This window comes from Falco peregrinus, chromosome 9, assembly GCF_023634155.1.
Source record: "Falco peregrinus isolate bFalPer1 chromosome 9, bFalPer1.pri, whole genome shotgun sequence".
In the NCBI taxonomy this organism is placed as follows: Eukaryota; Metazoa; Chordata; class Aves; order Falconiformes; family Falconidae; genus Falco; species Falco peregrinus.
The window spans coordinates 29,774,416-29,795,684 of NC_073729.1; the positions used below are offsets into that span (position 1 = coordinate 29,774,416).

The 21,269-nt window shown below is 40.6% G+C and overlaps 1 protein-coding gene and 1 long non-coding RNA gene across 3 annotated transcripts in view; one reads left to right on the top strand and one right to left on the bottom strand.

The window, feature by feature from the left end:
- The window catches only part of TSHZ2 (teashirt zinc finger homeobox 2), a 232,021-nt gene that overhangs the window by 30,390 nt on the left and 180,362 nt on the right, over positions 1-21,269 (bottom strand). The window lies entirely within an intron of this gene.
- LOC129785130 (uncharacterized) lies at positions 10,664-20,839 on the top strand. Its single transcript, XR_008748739.1, has 3 exons — positions 10,664-10,983; positions 16,503-16,593; positions 17,732-20,839. It is a non-coding gene; the product is annotated as an uncharacterized LOC129785130 (long non-coding RNA).

Below are 21,269 nucleotides of genomic sequence, written 5' to 3' on the forward strand. Positions count from 1 at the left end.
TGCACGGCACAGAAAGTGGTGGCCAGTGATGCTGGTGAGGACTTCAGGGATCGTGCTCTTCACCAAGCAACAGGTACCATCTCCTTAAACCCCAAGTTAACTGACCAATCTGATCTTTATAATTCAAATCATAACTAGTCCAGAATACTAGCGTGCCTTGAATGAATGCTTCTTTATCAAAACAATACACCAAAAGCAATCTTGTTCTCTTTTTTCTTTTATTTTAAGATGATTAGAAAGTTAGTTCTGTAGTTGATTAAGTTCTGCAGAAATTGGGCTTGTGATGAATCATTAAACAAAGACATTTTTTGTACAGCAATAAAGCCTCAAATGATTAATTAAGGGCACAATGCCAAAACAAGTGTCTTTGTTTAAAACGCAGTGGACAAGACAGGCTTGGGAAAGTTGATGTCTTAAGTAGACGCCACAACATGTTTTTAATTATGTTCAGGAAGAAGAACAAGAATGGGAATTGCCAACTGTTTGGAAAGATAATTTTTTTTTTTTAGAAGAAAGATTAGAATAAAAAATAACAAACAGAGCATTATTGATTTAACACAAATGCCATTTGTTGGGCCTTTTGTAATTTCCTTATTAGTGTCATCATTCTGGAGTTCATATGCTCCCTTCTGTTATAGCATTTGGCACGCATTCAGCTCCCAGCAATATGATACAGTAAACATTCAGTGACTGCTCATATTAAAATGTTTTATTTGTTGTAACTGTACCAATGATCAGGCAGTGCAAGCCCTAAATTACCCCAACTGTTTTGCAGGCTAATTTGGTAGGAGTGAGCTAGTGACCGTCTCTGCAACACACACGCGGACACACACGTGCACATGCACATGCACACACACACTGGCTGTGCAGAGCCGCACTCTGGGTTGGAAACAAAATAAAAGTTCATGCAACATCAGCTCTCCACCGCTTCTTGTCAAGAGTGATCTGACTGCTCAGCTAACACAGACATAAGCTCCAATCACTGCCTGCTCGGTTCGACAGATTTTGTTACATCTCTCTTTGGGGCATTCCTTTGCAGTTACAATGCAGGGAAGACCCCAAATATTTTCACAGACTCAATGTTAGAGGATCTTTCTGTGCAAGTTTTATTCAAAAGGTTATTTCAAACCCATTCTAAAAATCACTGCATGCACTAGTCCTGTGTTTTCAGGTATGGAAAATTCTTTTGGGTGCTTCAGTAGAAGGGAGAAAGCTTAAGGAGCTTGGAAGGAATTTTGGAGGAGGGGCAAACAGTACTGTCCAGAAATCAGGTTTCTCCCAGGAAGAAAATAAAGAAAATAGTAACCACAGTGGCATGGGGATTGGCACAAGGAGCTCTGAAGACTTTCCAGAAAACCTTGCACTTGCAGTTGCTCTTTTTGTGTGTGTCCAGTTGCTGCCAGAATATATGCAAACAAGGCAAGGCTAGCTGTAGTCTAAAGCATGCCATATATAATGTCTTTTTTCCCCACTGAGCGATGTCAAATGCACTGGGAGCCTTTATTAATGGGGAACTCCTTTATTTCTTAAGAGTCTCGTTCTAGCTTTGATCTTTATGCAAACCTCCCAGGGTCCTCGGCAGGAGACCGCTGTGGATCAAGGGTAGTGCGTGACCTTAATGCTGTAGCGCAAGTCCCTGGATCATAATTAAAAACATAATTTGGCCCTTTCCGTAGAATGGGCTTTGACACCTCTGGAGTAGACGTGTGACCTTCTTGGCCTCCTCATCTCTCATTTGTCCCCCTAGAAATGGCACATGTGTAAGCATGTAATCAGTCTGTAATTACATGGCCAACATGTTGAAATACAGACCGTTCCTCATCCTTTCTAGGATCGGATTTACATATTAACACTTACTATTAACACCTACTAGCCTTAATGAGAGAGACCCATGGAAGTCTTCTACATAAAAAAAACAGGACAGCAGATATCTCAATTTTCTTTTTAGTCCTCCTGCTTAGAGAGTGATCCAGAAGGAAAATTAACGGCTAATTATTTCTATTGAACACACCATTAATTTACCTGTAGGTATACGACAAAAGGAAAGTTTTTTGACATGGATTTCTTTTGAAAACAGGGCTAGGGGCATTGCTGGTGAAGAAGCACAGGCGAGGCTGGGATGTGTAGCTGTCACTTTTTAGCATGAGTCGCCTGGGAATGCAGTGGCTATGGAGTGATTTAGCTCGGGACAGAAGCCAAAAGCCAGATCTGCCACTGAATGGCTCTCTAAGGCCCGGGCCCACCCTGGGTATCCATTCAGTGCTCAGGGCATGGAGTAAACACAATAACTAATCAGATGCAGCAAGTTGTCAAATCTATATGGATGCTATAAAACTTATAAGGGTCCCCTTAGGCAATAATAATAACGGTGTGTGTAAATTCTATACATAGCAAAGCAGAATGGATCCTAATGGGTTTCAGTAAAAGCAAAAAAACCCATTTATAGCAAAAAAAAAGTGTGTGCACAAATAAACTATAATTTTGTCTCAATCCTTTAATATTTCCGCCCACCTCTGTCCAAGCTGGAAGCTCATTAAACTGCTCATGAAGGTGCTGGGTGTTTCCACCAAAGGGCTGAAATCCCTGCACGCCTTGGCCATGGGTGCTCAGCACCTGTGTTTGCCGAGCACAGCTGGTACGTGGCACGCACAGAAGAGATTCTTTTCTTCTGCACCCACTGGGTACAAAAGTGGCAGGTCTGGAAAGAACTTTCCAGAAAAATAGCTGATCAAAAGCATAACCTTCTAAAGTGCTATTGATGTTAGAAAATGGTGGATTGAAGGAGTAGGATAAAACCACCAGAACTTAACTAAACAGATGTAACAGTTTCTGCTGCTTTGACTGACTTTATGAAGGTAATATAATTAAACACTTTAAACATATATAGTAACATAAACAATAATTCTGCATGATCTTTTTAAATTCGGTCTTGCAAAAAATGTTAAGTTTCTAGCATGTACATTTAAAACAAACAAAAAAAAGTTCAATAGAATTAGAAGAAGTTTTTTTTCATGACCTTGGAAAACGGGACTAAGCTGATCTCCAGGACAGTACCCTTCCCACTACACAGCCATGCGAGGCAAATGTGTGACATCAACTGTTGTATCCTGTTGCTTGTAGAAGGGATGAAAGAGTTTCAGAAATGCTCAGTAGGCTTTACAATGGCAGCTCATCCTGCTGATTAGAAAGCACCAGTGATGACAAACGAGGGTGAAGAAATCAGGAATGAGACCCCACGAAGGAAAGCGCTAACTGAAAGCCCAGCGAATACAGAGAAAGGATCCTGCTGGGTGCTGTGTCCCAGCCACTCCTGCTAAGCCTGGCACAAACTGAAGGTGCTCTAGGTCTCACAGCACGTCTTCCTTTGAAAGCCAAATATTTTCTAGTACTTTCTTGCAATGAGTTCTATGTTTAGCCATCAAACACCTCTTTTAAGCTGATTGATATTAGGTATCTTCACCCCACACCAGTCCTTAGCCACGGTGGAGCTGAGGAATGTTTAGCTGTCACCTCGGAGAGGCTGGATGCCTTTCAGGGTGACCCTTGCTAAAGAATATACCCACTGCCAGGAAACTTTTACAGGAGCTATTTCTGTGCATCTGAGCAAGTCCCACCTACTGCTACATTCAGTTTGGAAAAGCAGGAAGATTTCCATGGAGCTTTTTTATAGTCAGTTAACCCAGATGTGTTAGTGCTGCGGCCTTATGTGAACCCCAACAAATGAACCACAACAGGCTCTGTTCCTCCTCCCTGTGTCATTACAGAGAGCTATTTGACTTTTTAAATTGAAGCCTGAAAAATAAGGGTGCAAGCAGGTTAGGAGCCCAATGCCATCTGAAGATATTTACTGTGGTTGCTTTCTTTGAAGGCAGAAATGTCCCGTCAGAAGACAAAAATAGATGAGGGAAGCCTTAGCTCACAGAAAGGTGTTTTCCCCTCATGGGAGCATATTCATTAACTTTAAATAAGTCCTCCTTAATCTCCTGAGCTGTGCAAACAAACAAACAGATAGAAAAAAAACAACCGAATGTTTTCCCTCTGCCTTTCAAAAGCACAAACAAAGCCTCATTTGCCAGATGGACGCTTTCAGAGACAGAGCTAAGGTTTAGAAAAGGCTGATCACTCAGCAATATTTTCTGACGGTGTATGGGGGAGTTTGCTCAGAAGCTTCATGGTAGTTTAAGATATTCCAGGATGCACTAGCACGGCGTCTGCCTTCCAGCCCTTTTAGAATGGAATTTTATAGCTTTGACGATAAACTGCAGAATTATTTTCAGCACATTTCAGTGCTCAGGCATATGAGTAGGAATGAAAAAGTCCATAAAAAAACCCCAAAACGCACCCCAAAACAAAGCATCGAAATTCCTAGTACTTGTTCTGTTGTAGAACATACATGTGAGATGGTAATGCCTTTCTTGTATTGTTAACCCATACTGAAATTTCATTACAATACCTTTGGATCCATTTGCATTAAGCTGTGGGGTATGGTCCAGGCTCTGCCACACTGACAAGGAATGCTAAGCTCAGTAACATTACTGTGGGAGTGGACTGTAAGCATATAACTTTCAATAACAATTTTGCAAGTATACGTGAAGTCACTGGCGGCACTTAGTTCTCACCTAATACCATGTAGATGCAAATTGGCATTCATAATTTAAACAAGTCCTTTTTCTGCACCCCAGCAACACGAGCCGGATGCAAAAGGAAAACGGAAGACTTTCTCCGGATACAGAGAGGATCAAGCAGAATCTCATTAAGGACCACTTCAAAGATCAGTTCTTCATTTCCATACAAACAAGTTTAAATTATCTTGCGTGAATCTGCTGTTAGCTGTTGCACTGTTCCATTATGCATGATTCTTGACTGCTTGTATCATGAAAATCTGCACAGCGCTCCATTAGTGATTTTCAGTGTTATGCTAAAGCTTGCAAGTGGTCATGTTATTAGGTTAAAGTACTATATTTTGCATATTTATTCTGCCTTACCACATTTATTACCTCTGATACTGGCCAAGCAGAATTTTGCATGCATTTGACCACCTACTTTGCATGACTTGTGTGCGATTGTAACTACAAACACGGATATCTAAACAGAAATAGAAAGCTGGAGAGATGACTGCCTCTTTGCTCACACTTTCACTGTGATTTTGATTCACTTCTGCAAAAAAGTTATGCAATTCCTGCAGAAAGGCACTCTGGATCTATCAGACTGCATCTACAAAATTAATCCTTTTAAATAACTCCACATAAACTATGTGACAAATTTTATTATGACATAAGTTATTGTCTGTATTACAAAGGCTTTGTTTTTACATTTAGGTAATTTAACAAAATCTTTTCCCAGGATTTTCATCTATAAAAATAAAAATGATATAATCTGGTTTGTATGTCTTTATAGTTGTCTTACTTCTGGGATGCACCATATTATTAACTTTCATGGAATACATTCCGTTCTCAAATTACTGAAATCATCTTGCTCACTTTAGGGATATTTATATTAGGAAAGAGACTTGTTACAAAAACCAGGAACATATATTTGTCTTTGTAACACACTAGCTATCATTCATTATATGTAAAAAGGAAAACAATAATTCATCTTTTATATATTGGTTATTTTGCAAATCTTTGAGTCATGGATGTATGCTTAGGGGATACAGAGTTAGAATATGGATAGCATAAATCAAAGCTGCCTAGAACCAGCCCTTCTTAGTGCGAAGTGAACAGGTGTTTTATTGAAAAAAAAAAAAAAAATTGAAGGAGAAGGTATAAAAGACAATATAAGAGTACTTCCCAAAGGCTGGATATTCCTTTAAAAAATAATGGTCAACGGGCCATCCAATGGCACCTGAACAACAGCATCTGGTGAGACCACGATTGAAAGGAGGAAGTATTTCTGACAGTCCTTTCCAGCTATGGTAAAACACGCTGGGAACTTCAGCAGGAAACCCTGCTGGGTGGTCCCACCGTGCTCCTTGCTGAATCAGCCAGAGGGCTGGCAACAGGCAGAAGGAAACACTTTTCTTTTTACATGGCAGCAGATTAACCTGTGGGACTCGTTGCCACCACGGATGCCAAAAGCATAAATGCATCCAAGAAGCGCTGAGGTTGCGGACTGCTATGGACATGGAGTGCCGTGAAACACAGATGCAACCCGTGACACAGGCAGTCCCTGAGCCACAGGCTGGGGTTACATGCAGGGGAGGCCACCACCACTGGTGTCACAGCACCACCCCGGCCACCGACAGGGACAAGGTGTCAGGCTAGGTGTGCCTGTGGTTTGGCCTGGGACAGCTATCCCGTGGTTAGCTTAAAAATGTTGGAGGCAGCCTGCACTGGATATCGATGTGCTGGGGTTGTATGAAGTTTATATGTACATACAGCTCTTCTGCAGTCTCATCTGTGTAGATACGGATGATGCAGGACAGCGCAGAAATAACAGGAATAATATTCAGTGTCTGAACAGACACTTCTGAAAGGCTTATTATGCTGAGATGCAGCTGAACCAAAACACTTTCTCCCGAACAGTTTTGAAGATGCCAAGTGATTGACATCTGAAACTAAATCAAGAGCCACAGTTTGAAAGAAATCCTTCTTTTTTTCAAGAGGAGCCAAACGAAACCCCTGAATATCAGCCTACCAATCCATCTGCTGCCTCTGTTTGGGGCTATTCAAATCTATATCCAAAATTTTAGGCTTCATCTGATCTCTGATAATAGATTGTCAGCTCTGATGTTTTATCCTCATAAATTGCAGGCTGACACACATTCTTTCTCAGGTAGTTCATTCATCTTAAAGCATTTTGTGCTTCTAATTTGTCATTTTCCTTCCTGCATCCCCGCTGACCACAAATTACAGATGGTATCTCATCATGGGGCACTATAACAACAACAAAAGCCTCAACAAAATAGTTAGGATCTGATCCTGAGTGATACTGAATGTCTTCAGTTTTCACTGATGCATATGGGAGTAGAGAAGACCCAACATCTCACAGGCAACACCTCACATGGTGCCAGGGGCTCCCTGTGGCGGGTCTAGTTTCTGTTTTATCCACAAGGATTGATACACATGTGTCCTGCTATTCCACGTTATTATCAGTCATGTTACTCTAATACCTTGAAGCGCCAAGCAATGAGGAAGACACCACCATGCTAGGTGCTGTACAAAGCAGAGAGATGTCTTCAGTTCCAAAAGAGCTTATTATAAAAGAAAAGACAACAAAGGGACACAATACGAATACATGAAAACAACGAAATAACACAGACAGCAGAAAGGCTGAAGTATCAGCAACTTAACCATTACCAAGCTGAACTAGCTTTTTTCAGATTTTTCTTTTTCAGTCTCTACTTAGCTGCAACTTTAAGAATAATTTTCTGCATTATTGTGCTTTTTTTCCTCTGCCAGCTAGGTTTTCAGATAACCTTGCTGAAGTTAAAGAAAGGGTTAATAAAAGGGACCCAAATGTGAAGATATTGCCATTAAGCAAGGCAGACTGGGTGTGGATAACAAAATTAAGAATTTAGCTCATCTGTGACTGACATGGAAAGAAGAGAGGTTCAAACTGTCCACACACCTTCATACACTCTTCTCCAAAACATCAGAGAATTTTGTTCTTAAAAAGATAAAAAATTACTGGTGGGTTTTTGTACCTGTGTCTGCAGTTACTGCAGAGCCACCATCATCCCATATGCAGATGCAATTAATTAGCTACATTTACAATTACTGCAGCTGTGTGTGTACAGTCACAATAGCAGAACACCAGCTTCCTCATACGTGTTGTCTTCCCACCTCCAAGTGTCTGCAGACACCTGTCCCTCCAGCCTCACCTTTCGTGACATACTAATGTGCGGGAGCTGAAATATTAACGTAAGAACTGTCTGCATTACATTTTTAAGGCATCCGGAGTCCTTCCTTTCATCTCTCACCAGATTTTTAACATTAAACAAGAGTATAAAGGCTACTGAGAAATCTGCTGGCACGAAGCCTGCGATAGTTGAGGAGGGGCTGGCCGGAGAGGCCACCCATTAACCCCCTCATCACCTCCCTCCTTCCAAACACCCAACACTCCCAAGGAGTTAAACCCGCTACCTCCCTCTACTACGCTGAAGAAAATAGATGTGATTTTCTTTACAAAAGAGCATTTCATTTAAGGAGAGAAAGAAAAAGGAAAAGCAGAGTTAACATAGCCATTATTCTCCATCTCAGGGAAAGCAAATCCTATTTTGCCTGTCATTACAGTAGGTAGAAAAATCCTTTCATCCAGTCATTAGTTGTAAACATTCCCGCGCCGCCTGGGACCAGGCCTCTGTTTCCCATCCCGTGCTGAAGCCATTTTCTAATACTAATGTTTTATACACACATCTCAGATACAATGCGAACTCCCCCAACCCCAAAGGCAACGGGGCATTCGTTTATACTAAATCAGAAGTGTCACCCTTGGCAACCTGCAGCACTGAAACATTTATTCGGCTTCACATTGCTGGCACTTAGAATTATTTCTTTCATGCCTGATAGCCGAATTACAATATGGCAGGTTTCCCCGGAGCCACTGGATCATTAGTGCCAGCTCACAACATACTTTCAACTGATATGGCATTTCATGTACAGCTGCCAATCAAGAGATGGGGGATGCAAATGAGGGTGGGCCCATTGCTGTTCAATTACTGTACAGCGAGCGCTGTACAGCTCCGCTTAATGACTGGCAGTTGTTTTGCTGAGTGGAGGAAGAGCAGAGAACAGAGGCAGGAATTCCCTCCGGGAAGCTGGTTGCGAGTGCAAGAAGTTTTTACATTTGATTTCCATATTTATTCTTACAACCTCGCCCCCCCCCCCCCCCCGCCAACCCCGTGTGTTTCTAAACACAAGGCCGAAAAAATACTTAGCACAGCTTGTTTTACAAATACACAGCCTTGTCAGTTCAGTCGATTGCCAAGGCCACATCAGCAGAAGATTAGACTTTCTTTTTTTTTTATTTCCTCCCCCCCTTCTCTTCAAAATATATGCTTCTTTTCAGAATGGCCCAAGATGTTTCAGCCTTGAGGGAGTTTTAAGCTTTACGGAATCCGTTATTATAGTCCATTTTGATGATTTTTGCTGTCCTTTTCACACATGAGAAATATGATGCCAACCTTTCCATGACACACATCTTCCACCATTTGTGAGCTCCTTCTGTCATGAAATACCTCTTTGAGGCCAAGATCTGCAGGGGTCAGTTGCTGAAAAGGATGAAAAACATCAGCAATCCTACAAAATCAGGACTTCTGCTTCATGTATTTATACATTACTCTGGGCGTTACGGCAGCCTGCAGACGCGCAGTGGTGGGTTCTGCAGGCATGGATCATGCCAGACAAACTGAATCAAACAACTGACAAAGTATGACAGAAGGGTAGGGTTTTCTTTCCCCTTGCTCCCTGATATGGAAGTTCAAGGAACAGAAGATGATACTCAGCAATTTCAAACGGGTTTTACTTTGCATTTTAGCATCAGTCACACCAAAAAAGTGAAGTGAAACTTATGGTACATGGAAACAAAAAAACCCACACAAGCCATGCTTGTGTGACACTTGCAAAATAAACCTGTTTTGATTTCCCCAGGTGCTGATGCACATTCCTCTGTGGCTGAGCCCCTGAGGACATGCTCACGTGTAGCACACCCCATTGCACATCGTATTGGGCGCCTTTCCTTAAGGGAAGCAATGTCTAAATGACCGGTCACCTGCTCTGTGTCAAATGGTCCCTGCTAAGGTCGTGTTAGAGTGACATGGAGGGAGAGAGGGCAGCAAGAAACATGTCTGGAGCCTATTGACAGGTACTCAGACCTGTATGTCTCGAGGGCTTATTAGTCACTTTCCTCTGAAACCTCCTGGTCTCTGCCTACAAGGTCCTGCTTGGTTGCCAGCAGCAGCTCCTGTGTGTGGGCTGCCCATGGCCCTGCTGCTCCGAGCACCCTGGGGCTCTGCACTTCTTTCCTTCCTTTAACAGCTCTAAGCTTTCAGAATAAGGTCAACAGTATCAAACCCAGGTCATCGCTGTCTTTAACCATAGGAAGGCTGGGGGTGGGCTGCACTGCACAGCTCTGCCAGTGCTTGTAAGGGGATCGAAACACGGTACCCTCCAGCCTCCTGCCCAGCTCAGCCCCCTGCTAGCAGCGCAGAGCCTGGCTATAAACACCAGTCACAGACACCCAAACCAGCACGAGACAGTTTTGTTCAGAAAATATCAGTTAATCTTTCTTGCAAAAACACAGATTTCAACAAAGGAAACTTTCACAGAGGAAGGAGCTCTCGAGTCCACAGCCAATTTCCAGTCAAAACGAAACACCAAAGACAGAACAGAAAAAAACAAACAAAAAAAAAATCAATTAAAACTTTTTTCCCCCCCATATGTGGGGAAAGCAGAAACATTTTCCTTTGATTCTATTCCAATGACTACCACTCCACAGACTGGCCTAGTGTAATATTATGGGCAACATGAATATATGCCTGGCCTGCCGCTGCAGCCGTGGGAACGCACAGAGGGGTGATCAAGCCGTGGGGCCGGATATTTCATTATGTTACTTTGCTGGAAATGAAGGACCTCTTATAAATGTCAAGAACATTGAATCTATACCTGTTAAAATATAATTAAAAAATGAAGTAGTTCTTATGTGTGCATAGTAGCTACTTTTTAATGTTAATCACTGAGTTGCATTTAAAACCCTTTAAAAACAGGAAGTGATGTGAACGACTAAAGGCCTTTGTTGTTCTTTAGCTATTAGAGCACAGCAGAAGCCAATTAGACTTGTTTTTCTCAATGCTAAAGTAATAAAGTGAAATGCTCCTTTTTTTTTCTGTAACCAGACTGCAATCCTCCACGGCATGGTGTGATACAAAGCCATCCCAGAAATCACTGGAATGAGAAGCCCAACTGTGGATTAATGAAAGTCGTTTTGTGACCGCTGCCAGTTTACAGTGACCAAATGACAAGAACAAGTCTGAAGTGGAGACAGGTAGGGAAGCACATCGCCCACGTGGATGCAGTGTCTGAGATATGCTTCTGCTTTGCTGGAGTTTCTCCCTCTAGTTCTTTGTTATTGAGGATAAAGTACTGGGCTGGACCCACCCAACCCACTATTCCCACTGCAAACACCTAATAACGAGCACACTGAGCCACTGCTCTCTCTCAAACCGCAGCGGAAGCATTTCCTTCCCCCTGCTAAGCATCTCAGGAGGACCTGAGAGTTGAATCACAGGAAGAAAAAGCCATTTATACGTGACCCTGAAATTATATTCTTAGTTTCAGTCTCCAAAGGTCACTTTAGGGAACCATAGTGGGATGAAAGTTTGGAACCGTGTGGTCACTGTGATCTCACGTGTGCATTTCACAGCCCAAGACTGCAAGTTGTGTTACAAGATTTACACCATTGCAGAACAGACCAAAGGTTTCTGCGGAATATTCCCTCCCACTTTCCTGCTCTTTTGTGGACCGATAGCATACATCTCAATATACTGTCTTAGCATAATGATACCATAAGTGTGTTTGGGCGGAGGGAAAGAAAAGCAGAAACCAATATGGTAAATTTTATCAGACTTCTCCAATAATCCTCAGATGAATTTCCAAAAAGGAAATGCCCAGGTTGTCCCCAAATAAAAATGACAGTTGGCACACATATATTCTCCTGTGCTTCTCTTTATCCTGATACGTTGATGGAGGCTTAAGATTAAATTATCAGTTGGTTTAGTACCTGTTCAATACCACTGGCCTAATTAATTTTGCTACTTTAGGGGTTATCTTGGAAATAATATTCCATGATGCTGTCCGCTCCTAATTGACACATCGTACATGAACTGATTTTTCTGCCTATGGAGAAGTAAATGCTTTTCCCTTAAGGACGGAGGGGAGAGAATTTTTCTGTTGCTTCTGGTTCATGTAAGATGACAATCAATGCCTCAATTTTTACAGAATAATTCCAAAAGAGAAACTTGGTCATACCTGACTGATAAGAAGAAAAGTACTTTACTGAATATACTTGTGCATGATATTAAAAACGGACACAGCAAAAAAAAAAAAAAAAAGAAAAGGAAAGAAAAATATCTGATGGTTTAATTAGGGATAGAAATAGAGCTGTCTGGACACAGTTGAATGCCTGGTAGTTCCTGTCAGTAGCTACAGCCACCACATATTCACCACATCCAAACATACCCGACTGAGTAGAAGATGGAGGTTGATGCATGGTTCAATTACCATGCTGAGGTCAGAATCCAACCTTGATGATGTAATCAAACCACAATGCAATTGTTCCAAGTCATACATACACACAGGCTCACACAGAGACTAGCAATGCCACCCCTTGGCTCTAAAACCTGAATTTCCCTGTACACAAAAGAATGTATTTGCAGTAGAAATGGATGGCAAATTTACCTATGTTGTGGAGCACTCGGAGACAAAGATCTCACGTTTACTTATATAAGCCTAAGTTTTATGATAGACCCCTGAACTAGCCTGATATATCCAATGTATAATTTTATGAAGCATATCAAGTAATGTTTTTTTAATTTATACTTATGTAGCAGTTCTTGCTCAGTGGGCTCAAGATACCTTACAGACTACGTTACTGAGAACACTTCCCTTAAGTATTTGTTACCAACATAACAAGCCTTTCTCTGAATTGCAACGTCAGAAAGTTAATTTTTGACATAAAATACTGTCCACGACTGTTGTATTTTTCTGGAAGGAAAACTGATCATTGGAAACATACCTATTACATCTTGATGACATTTTCATTGCAATTAGTAATCTTCAGATCAAACAAAAGTACAGTCCAAAGAGCAGAAGTGAGCTGACTGGTTAGAGTGCACGTTAACCACCTAACAGACCAAAGTTCAGATCTAACTCTGCCTAAATCAGAGGATGGGATCGTGTTGGGTGTGACCCTCCCAAATTTAACTTACTGGACCATTTTAGTTTTGCAGTGGTTCCTGCTTTTCTATGCCCCTGCTATGATTTTTGTAATTGTGTCTCACACTGATGAGAAACTAATTATTAATGTGTAAAATCTTGAAGTTTTTCACCAAGCGGAACTATTGTTTCCTGGCCAGTCCTGGTGCTAATCACTCTGTACGGTCTAGCTTTTTCCTTTAGCACAGGCACAGTGAAAACAGGGATTCAAGATTCCAGGCTGAAAGCAGCTGAAGCACTCATTTGACTAGCCAAGGCTCAGCATCCAGATTTGGAATTTAAAAATTAATAAGAACCTCACACTTAAGCTTACAAGCTTTAACTCTTATCATGACACTCCCATTTGAACCAGTTGAATATGAAGCTAACGTCTCTCATGCCTGCTAAACCTTTGGGATTGCCACTCCTGTCACCCACCTCATAGCTGCTCTTCTGGCAGTCCACCTGCTTTCCATTACTGCGAGATCAATGTGACCAGACAGGACTATCCATGGGCCAACTTTGTCCACTAATGTCAGAAACAGGATCCCACATTTCAACCAGCTTTATTGCAGTCACGCGAGCTGCTCATGGCTGGCGTTGCGCAGGCAGGCACTGCACTTCCAGTCACCCCGTTTGTTATTTTTTTTTTTTTTTTTTCAAGGAACAAGGAAATGGCAATGGCAAGCATGAAAATGAAAAGCAGCAGGATTCATTCCTTTGGTATAAACACCACTCAGTTGCAAATGACTTCCATCAGAGTAGAAGTGTACAGACTGGGGCTGTAGAATGCCTATAGTATCTCTATAATCACTATAGAGATATAGTGAGTGACGTCTCTGAAATAGAGAGGTTGGTGGTAAGTAGCCTGAGGTTAAAACCTGGTGAATACACCTTTAAATATTTTGTAGTTGAGAGAGAGGGAAGTGAGGAACTAAGTTTTCTGAGCAATGAAAAACAGTGAAGAACTTCACTGAAAGATTTACTCCTAAAAATATTTAGGAATATTAAAAGATTTCTGTCTGTCCAGGCTAATGCATGTATTCACTTGGATTGGGTTGTCCTCAAGTGTATGAAGTTTTCAGAAGATGGAGTTACAGGAGAAGAAGATGGGAAAAAGAGGACTCCTTATGCTAAGTTTACTGTTATACAGAAATAACAGAACCGTTTGCTTTAAGGAAAGGTAAAAAGATAACCAGGATCAAAACAAGAAAAAAAGTTTCCAAGATCCAAAAAGAAGACTTAGAATGTGCTAAATAACCTGAAAAGAATCCACATATGCTGAAATACCCTTTTACATTTGTAGGCCAGAAGATTATGTTTGTAGTATCGTGAAATGGATGTGTCAGGAGAAATACACCACTCTCATATCACAGGGCTATTGGTAATGTATTCAAAACATTGATTAGCTTTATCCTGATGGTAGGAGTAGTTAGACAATTGTAATCCTTAAAACTTAAGAAAATGCTTTCCTCAATTATTCTCCCTCCCTGCAGCATCTCTCTGTTTGTTATAGGGGCTGTTAAGACCAAATTTTCAGCAACACAAATGTGCAGAGAAACTACAAACATTGCAAAACAGAGCTGCATATACCCTTCCCATTAGTGCGTATGAAAATTGTGCTAAATTAATACTTGAATCAATGGTCATTGTGTTGGACATTTGGCTGCTTTTTTTTATTGCCTTTGTGCTTGTTGCATCCTGGAAGCTGTGCAAACAAATCAGGTGTGCAAATGAAATTTTAGTCAGGAAGATTTGGGTTTTTCTCTGTTACTTTATACTTTAATTTTTTTATGAGTCTCTTGTGTCTAGTTTTGTTTATAATGCCTCATGGCAGATCCTATTTGTGACTTACCATTTTAAAGCAGTTTTTGTATTTCATCTCTGTAGAATTCCCTCTGGAGGATGCTACCAAGGAGGCTAATCATGCCAACATGCCTCTGCCATAGCAGAGGAACTCAGGAAAAGAAGCAGATGATATTATTGCACGTCTCCAGGAATGTCAAATTCACCTGGGCTGCTGCAAAACTTGTCCCTTCCATCCCCCCCACCCCCAAAATGGGTGGAAATTATTTACATTCACTCATGCTGTACATCACTACTTTCCCTCACATGTAGGATAAGAGAATCAGCGAGCAGACTTGGAGCAGGAAACCAAAACTGTGCTTTATGCACTTTTTGCCACAAAATCCATTTCAAAATCTGTTGAACTGTCCAGCAGGTTGGCAGTGCTAATCATGAGGCATGACACCCTAAAACTGTCAACTGATCAAATAACTGAATACAGCAAAACACCTACCAGGATTCTAATATTCTTGTATTAAAGGACATGAAAGATTTTCTTGTAATATGACAAAAATTCTCCATTTATTGTATACAAGCACCGACCCAGAGACTGACAGTACAGATCCTGACTTGTCATTTGGATCTAATTTGCCAATAGTTACAGGACGAAATTTAAACAGGTCTCTTGTGCGTTTAACCTTCGAAATGGAGTTGTAGTTGCAGTCCCACAGTGACCTCCAAATCAAGGAGCACCAGCTGATAGGGAAGCCCCGTGGTCTGGGGAGCAAGTGTCTGCCTACAACAACAGAGATTCAGGGTCTGTTCATCCCACGACTGATTTCTAGCATGCCCCTGGCAAATCGCTCTGTCTGCCTTGCTGTTTGGACTCAAAGCTCGTTAGGGCAAGGACTGCTTTGTTTTGCAAGCTTTCTAGAAGGCTACTGTAATACAAATAGTATTGGTTTGGTTCAAGAATGTTTGCAAACTGCTTAGGATGTATGAATCAATTAGCAATGGGTTGGAGGTGATGATATGAAGAAACCTAGGGGTACATAATAAGTACATAGCTGTTCTCTATTCAGAGCGTCAAATAGCTCCCTTTTCACGTCAATACTGAGAAAAAATAAGGAGATAACATCATTTCCCCTGAAGGACAGCCTACTGGAAAAGTGTCATTCGTTCTTGACCCAGCCTCTAAACTCCGGCTTACTGGCAAAATGGTAGAGGAGTTAGCATATCATCTTGGGGTGTGCAGCAGTGCAGAAGAATTTGACAGCCTCCTGGATGAGTTCTCTATTTACCAACTCTTCGATACTGACAGTGTTATGAAAGGGCCAGTAAACACAGCAGTGCTTTAGTTCTGGGGCACTCTTCTTGGCAAGAAGCAAGCACTGGGGCTGATTTTTTTGTTTAGTTAGACTCATGTCGATTCCTTCGTGCTTGCCTAACTCAAAGAGGCAGAGCCTGAAAGACTTCTTGCGAAAAATGTGAAAGACCAACTTATAATAGTGTCTAAAGAGCCAGTCCTGCCAAAAATATGTGCATTCAATGAGATTCTTAGCTGGTTAAAATGGAAAAGCTTTATGCAGGCTTATAGCAGCAGAGTATCTGGTCTACCAACTTTTCTTTACCACAGAAGTATGATATTGAGATAACAATTAGCTTGTGCTTTAAATCAAGCATACATACTAAAAAAAAAAAAAAAAAAAAAAAGGATTCATATCTTTGCTTGGCTTGATCCATCCAGGAATTTGATTTAAAAGATAAACAGCTTAATTTGAGTATGTGAACGCATCTTTTTTACAGGACAAGAACCTAAACTTGAACAGTTACTGAACTCCTCCTGCAAATCTTACCATCACAGAAAATGAGGTGCCAAAGGAGAAATGATTTACAGGTAAAATATTCTGTATTATTAATTACATTAATGTCAATATTCAACAAAACAACTACCAAAAATCTCAAATCTTAATCACAATTTTTCTACAGGCTGCATCTAAATACCGGTATTACTCCAAGAGTATTAGTTTAGCAGTTCAGGTTTCCTCTAGAGCTAAAGGAGAGGAGTTGGTACATAGTGGAAGTGCCCTGAATATATCACCAAAGGTTTGTACTTTGCTCTCCTGGTTGCAGAGAGAGCCTAGACTCTAATTCAAGGACCTAGATCAAGTTCCTAGAGGTTAGAAGGCATGGACGACTCCCATCTGGCCCCAATGTTTTTTTCATCCCAAAGTTGGTCATGTTTGAGCAGCACATCTCATGATATGACTAGATGAAGACCCACTTACCCAGCTGTAGGATGAATATGTGCTTGAAGTTAATCAGATATGCAAGTGTTTGCCAGACTGAGCCCTATTTTGGAAAACGACTTTAAAAATCTATCAGTAGGAGGGGTAACATAGAAGTGTTATTATTATTATTTTACTTACTATTGCAAACTAACTGGTCTAATAACTTATGGCATAATAAATCAGGATCTAGTTAGTCTAGGATGAGATAAAAAAACATCAAAAGCATATGGAGCATAGCTTTTAACTGCTCTAAGACTCCCCCCCCAGCCTTTTAGCACTGTGACTTGTCTATTAATAAAGTGACCAGAAAGCAGACAGAGAGATTGTATTTAAAGACATTTCTAACAATGTTTAGACCTCAGCATGATGGCTATCTTAAATTTGCCAAATGAAGCCTCTAAATGAAATATTTCTCGTTCAGAATCTTCACGAATATGCAGATGTTTGTGAAGACGAATACAAGTTTGTTACGCTCCTGACATACTATCAATTTGTCAGCCTATCCTTTTGCACTTTGCAGCAGCAAATATGGCTTTGTGTAGCAACAGAAGGACCATCTTTCATTTCAGCTGAAGGCCACATTCTGCAGTTCAGTGAAATGTTTTAGACAAATGCTCTTCATAAAATAAGGCAAATGTGTCTTTTTTTTTTTAGTTCATAGGAGGTCAGCTGTTATTCTCTGTCAATGGATTATTATCAAAGATAAAACCTTAACAAGCATTTTCTTTTTCTACTCATTTTTAGGGTCATATTACAATCCATTGAAGTTTTGTGAATCTGAAGAAAAAAATCAGCGACAGGACTCACCATCTGTTGCATAATGAAAGAGACATGTGGATAATAGAACGTCAGTTGAAAGGGTTGCAAGTGATCAAATGTTGTTCAGCACCTCAATAATATTTCCTCAGAAAAAAGGCTTGCTTCAGATATTTCAGCGTTGCAAGTTTTTGTTTGTTTTGTTGTTGATTCCTTAGCTGGGATTTGAATTTATTATATATTACATTATATATACACATATATATGGCTGTGGATTTCTCAAAAGTGGCTATCTATGACAGCAGTCATAGATACGGACAGCTGCTCCCTTTGCTTTTGAAGTTCAGGGGCTATGGAGAATGTACATGTACAGCTCATTTTTATAGATGTGGGGCTGAATTCTTAATTTAAGTCCAAATGCACAGCTCACACAACCCTATCTTACTAGTGTTCTTTCTTTGACATGAATAGAGAGCTGCGGGTCAATCCTTCAAAATATTCCAAAGTAAAAGGTAGACCTGAACAGACTCAAGGCCAAAATGGTTTCCCCAGATGCTTTTGCAATTTTGGAAGAAAAAAAGAATACAAACTGCTTTAATATTTGATAAACCCATCACCTGATGGGAAGCCGCTCTCCTGTAATGAATCCACAAACTATGCTTTACCATATATCCCTTAAGGCTACTGTAGAAATATTTTCTATGATGTTCTCTCAGAACAAGAACTGAAGTTATATGAATCATAACTATCATTCCTAAGATGTCAGAGAGCTTATTAAAAAAATAGACAATACTAAATACTAATGCAAATAGCACTTCGGTCCGTTGAAAAGATGCCATGTTTCCATTGCTATTTTAAACAGTATTTTATCTAGCTAGCAGTGTGTCTTTCCAAACTTGTTCTCTCATAAACCATATTGTGCAAAGCCTACATATTAAAAAACTTTTTCACAGATATAAATCATAGCTTTTATAGTTCCACCAGAAACAAATCTGAACAATGGAGATACCAAAATACGGACAAAGTTATGACAGAATGACTCACTGCATCTATCTATATCTTAAATTTTTCCTTTACATGTTCCAAACATTTCTGTCCTCAACCATTTTGCAAGAAGATGCACCCATCTGCAAAGCATTCAGTTCTAAAAAACTTTCCTTCATACAGTAGTCAGGTTCTATTTATATTAAACACATTTTACTAATTTTCCCTTTCCTTCTGTAGAAACCTTGATAAGGAAAAACCTTCTCCTTGAATATTCAATCATTCAAATTAACGGGCATTTTCTTCGAATGTTGTTGTTTTCCCCCCCCCATGAGTACTGGCAGATCAAAAGTTCACAGAAGTATTCTGGTGCAATTTGTAGATCAACTGTACCGAACAGTGTGCCTTGCTACATTTCTAATGGGTTACAATTGAAATGCTACATTTTCATTTTCGACTGACAATGAAAAACACCAAGTAATATTCTAAGGCCAAAAATTATTGCTGGAACTTATGAGCAAGTCATTTCCTAACAGCTTTGTTCCTTGAATACTGTCTTATCAAACGTGCCCAGGATTTTATTGAAGTGAACCGTTCTAATGAAAAAGAGCATTTGATGAACAGGCAAGGCTGCAAACTCAATTCCACCCCCCTGCTTTCCAGTTGGTTTCATCAGTAAAATAACCAGAAGCACCCAGGTGACCACAGATGAAAATATCCAAGTAGGAGTTCTTTAGGATGACTTGGGCTTTTTTTATTTTTTTTTTTTAATTTTAAAATTGTTCTTAAACTAGTCTCCTAAATATGGATGAAGACATCTGATTTCTTTCCAGAAATACTGAGCCTAGAGCAGAATACACACAAGTCTTGTATGTCCTCAAACTATCTGCTCCAATTTTTTAAAGTTCTTAAGAAATAACATTTTAATACCAAATTCTGATGTTCCATATGTTGGAAGTGAGCTTACCAATTATTACTGTTTTATTAGATTTAGTTTCCTCTTTGATCTCCTGTAACACTGTGCACTCAATATCTTTTTCTCCAATCCAGATGCTCAGAGTTTCACCCTACTAATATAGTTGTAGTCCTATTACTTGGAATTTCTGTACTTTTGATCTCACTGGTAGAGACAGAGACATAATTACAGTAACAGATCAGGCTGCCTGCCAGTATCAATGGTAAATAACACTGAATGACTCATAGTTTCACAGTTATAACGTGGTTTACACATTTTGGTATGCAGCTGCCCAACAGACTTAGCCAGAATGTATACACAAGTGCCAAATCCTTCAGAGATTTTTTTTTTTTTTTCCCCCTTCAGAGCAGGGGACCCTTTCTCTGGCAAAGAGAAATCAAAAATCAAGACAGGCCAGACTCTTGGAAAATGAGTTTCCTTATCAAAAAATAAGAAAAACCAAACCCAGGAAAACCATCCACTTGAGAACCAAGTTCAGGCCCCACATCGATGGGTGTGATTCCCTAGCATCGCAAACCCTGCTCTAGTCTGAGCAGGTTAGGGTTCAACCTTCAGTTTGTCCATCGGAAGTGGGACGAGGACTACTCGTTCTTCCATGCTGTCCTGCAGCATGTGTGTGGGGGAAGCACAACACAGGGCTGCAGGCTGGAAAGCAAAGTGCCCGCGTCCTGGGGGGGGGGGGGGGGGGAACAGCCCGCTTCCAGAGCGAGCCATTTGGTGCCGGCTGGGCATTTTAACCACCCCCCCACGCCTGCTGCTACAGCACTTTTCAAGACTGCCTTTGTGCCTTTCTGCAGAGCTCATTGATCATAAGCCCTTCTTGAACCAGTTCTCAGATCACGGACCAAACAAAAATCCATAGGGCCACGTGTTGACATGCAAGTGCAGTATGCACGCGGTTCCTAGCCCTAGCAGTGAGAATTACCAGCTTGCTCTGCTTTCCGGGCTTGCTTTCCCATTCTCCTTCAGCATCTATTGTTTGCTTGGTGTAGCTTAAATACTAATAGGAAACCATCTTGGGACTTTTATCAACAAGTCCTCTTTAAAACTAAACTGTTCCATCAGCTCCTAAAGAAAGTGAACATGTGTGTCTTAACTCCTTAAAAGAAATCTTTGAAACATTATCTTGATGAAACATTAAACCAAAAAGAATTAAGAATTTATGTGACTGGTGTTTATAATATCCATTTAAACAATGTTGTCAATTAAACATTATTATGATCTCTAAACTGAGATACTATCTCTGCTTTTTCCAAAGCAGCAGAAACGCACATGCTAACGCAGTACAAGGAACTCTAAGTTTATGACCAGCAACAGCTGTAGTGCAACATGCAAAGATAACTCAAATCTCATGCTTCGGGGTACAAAAGAGAACACTGCGAGGGTTAGGAAGGACTTATTTAGTTCCGGTACAGAACCCCGTATAATAAGCTAGGTATACTATGAGGGTAGGAAGAATCTGTCACATTATGAAGCAACGGATACATGAGAGAAGTTTTGTGGAGTAATTGAAAAAAAAAACCCGACCATAGATATATCCCCATGAGATTTACTGCACACCTCTGT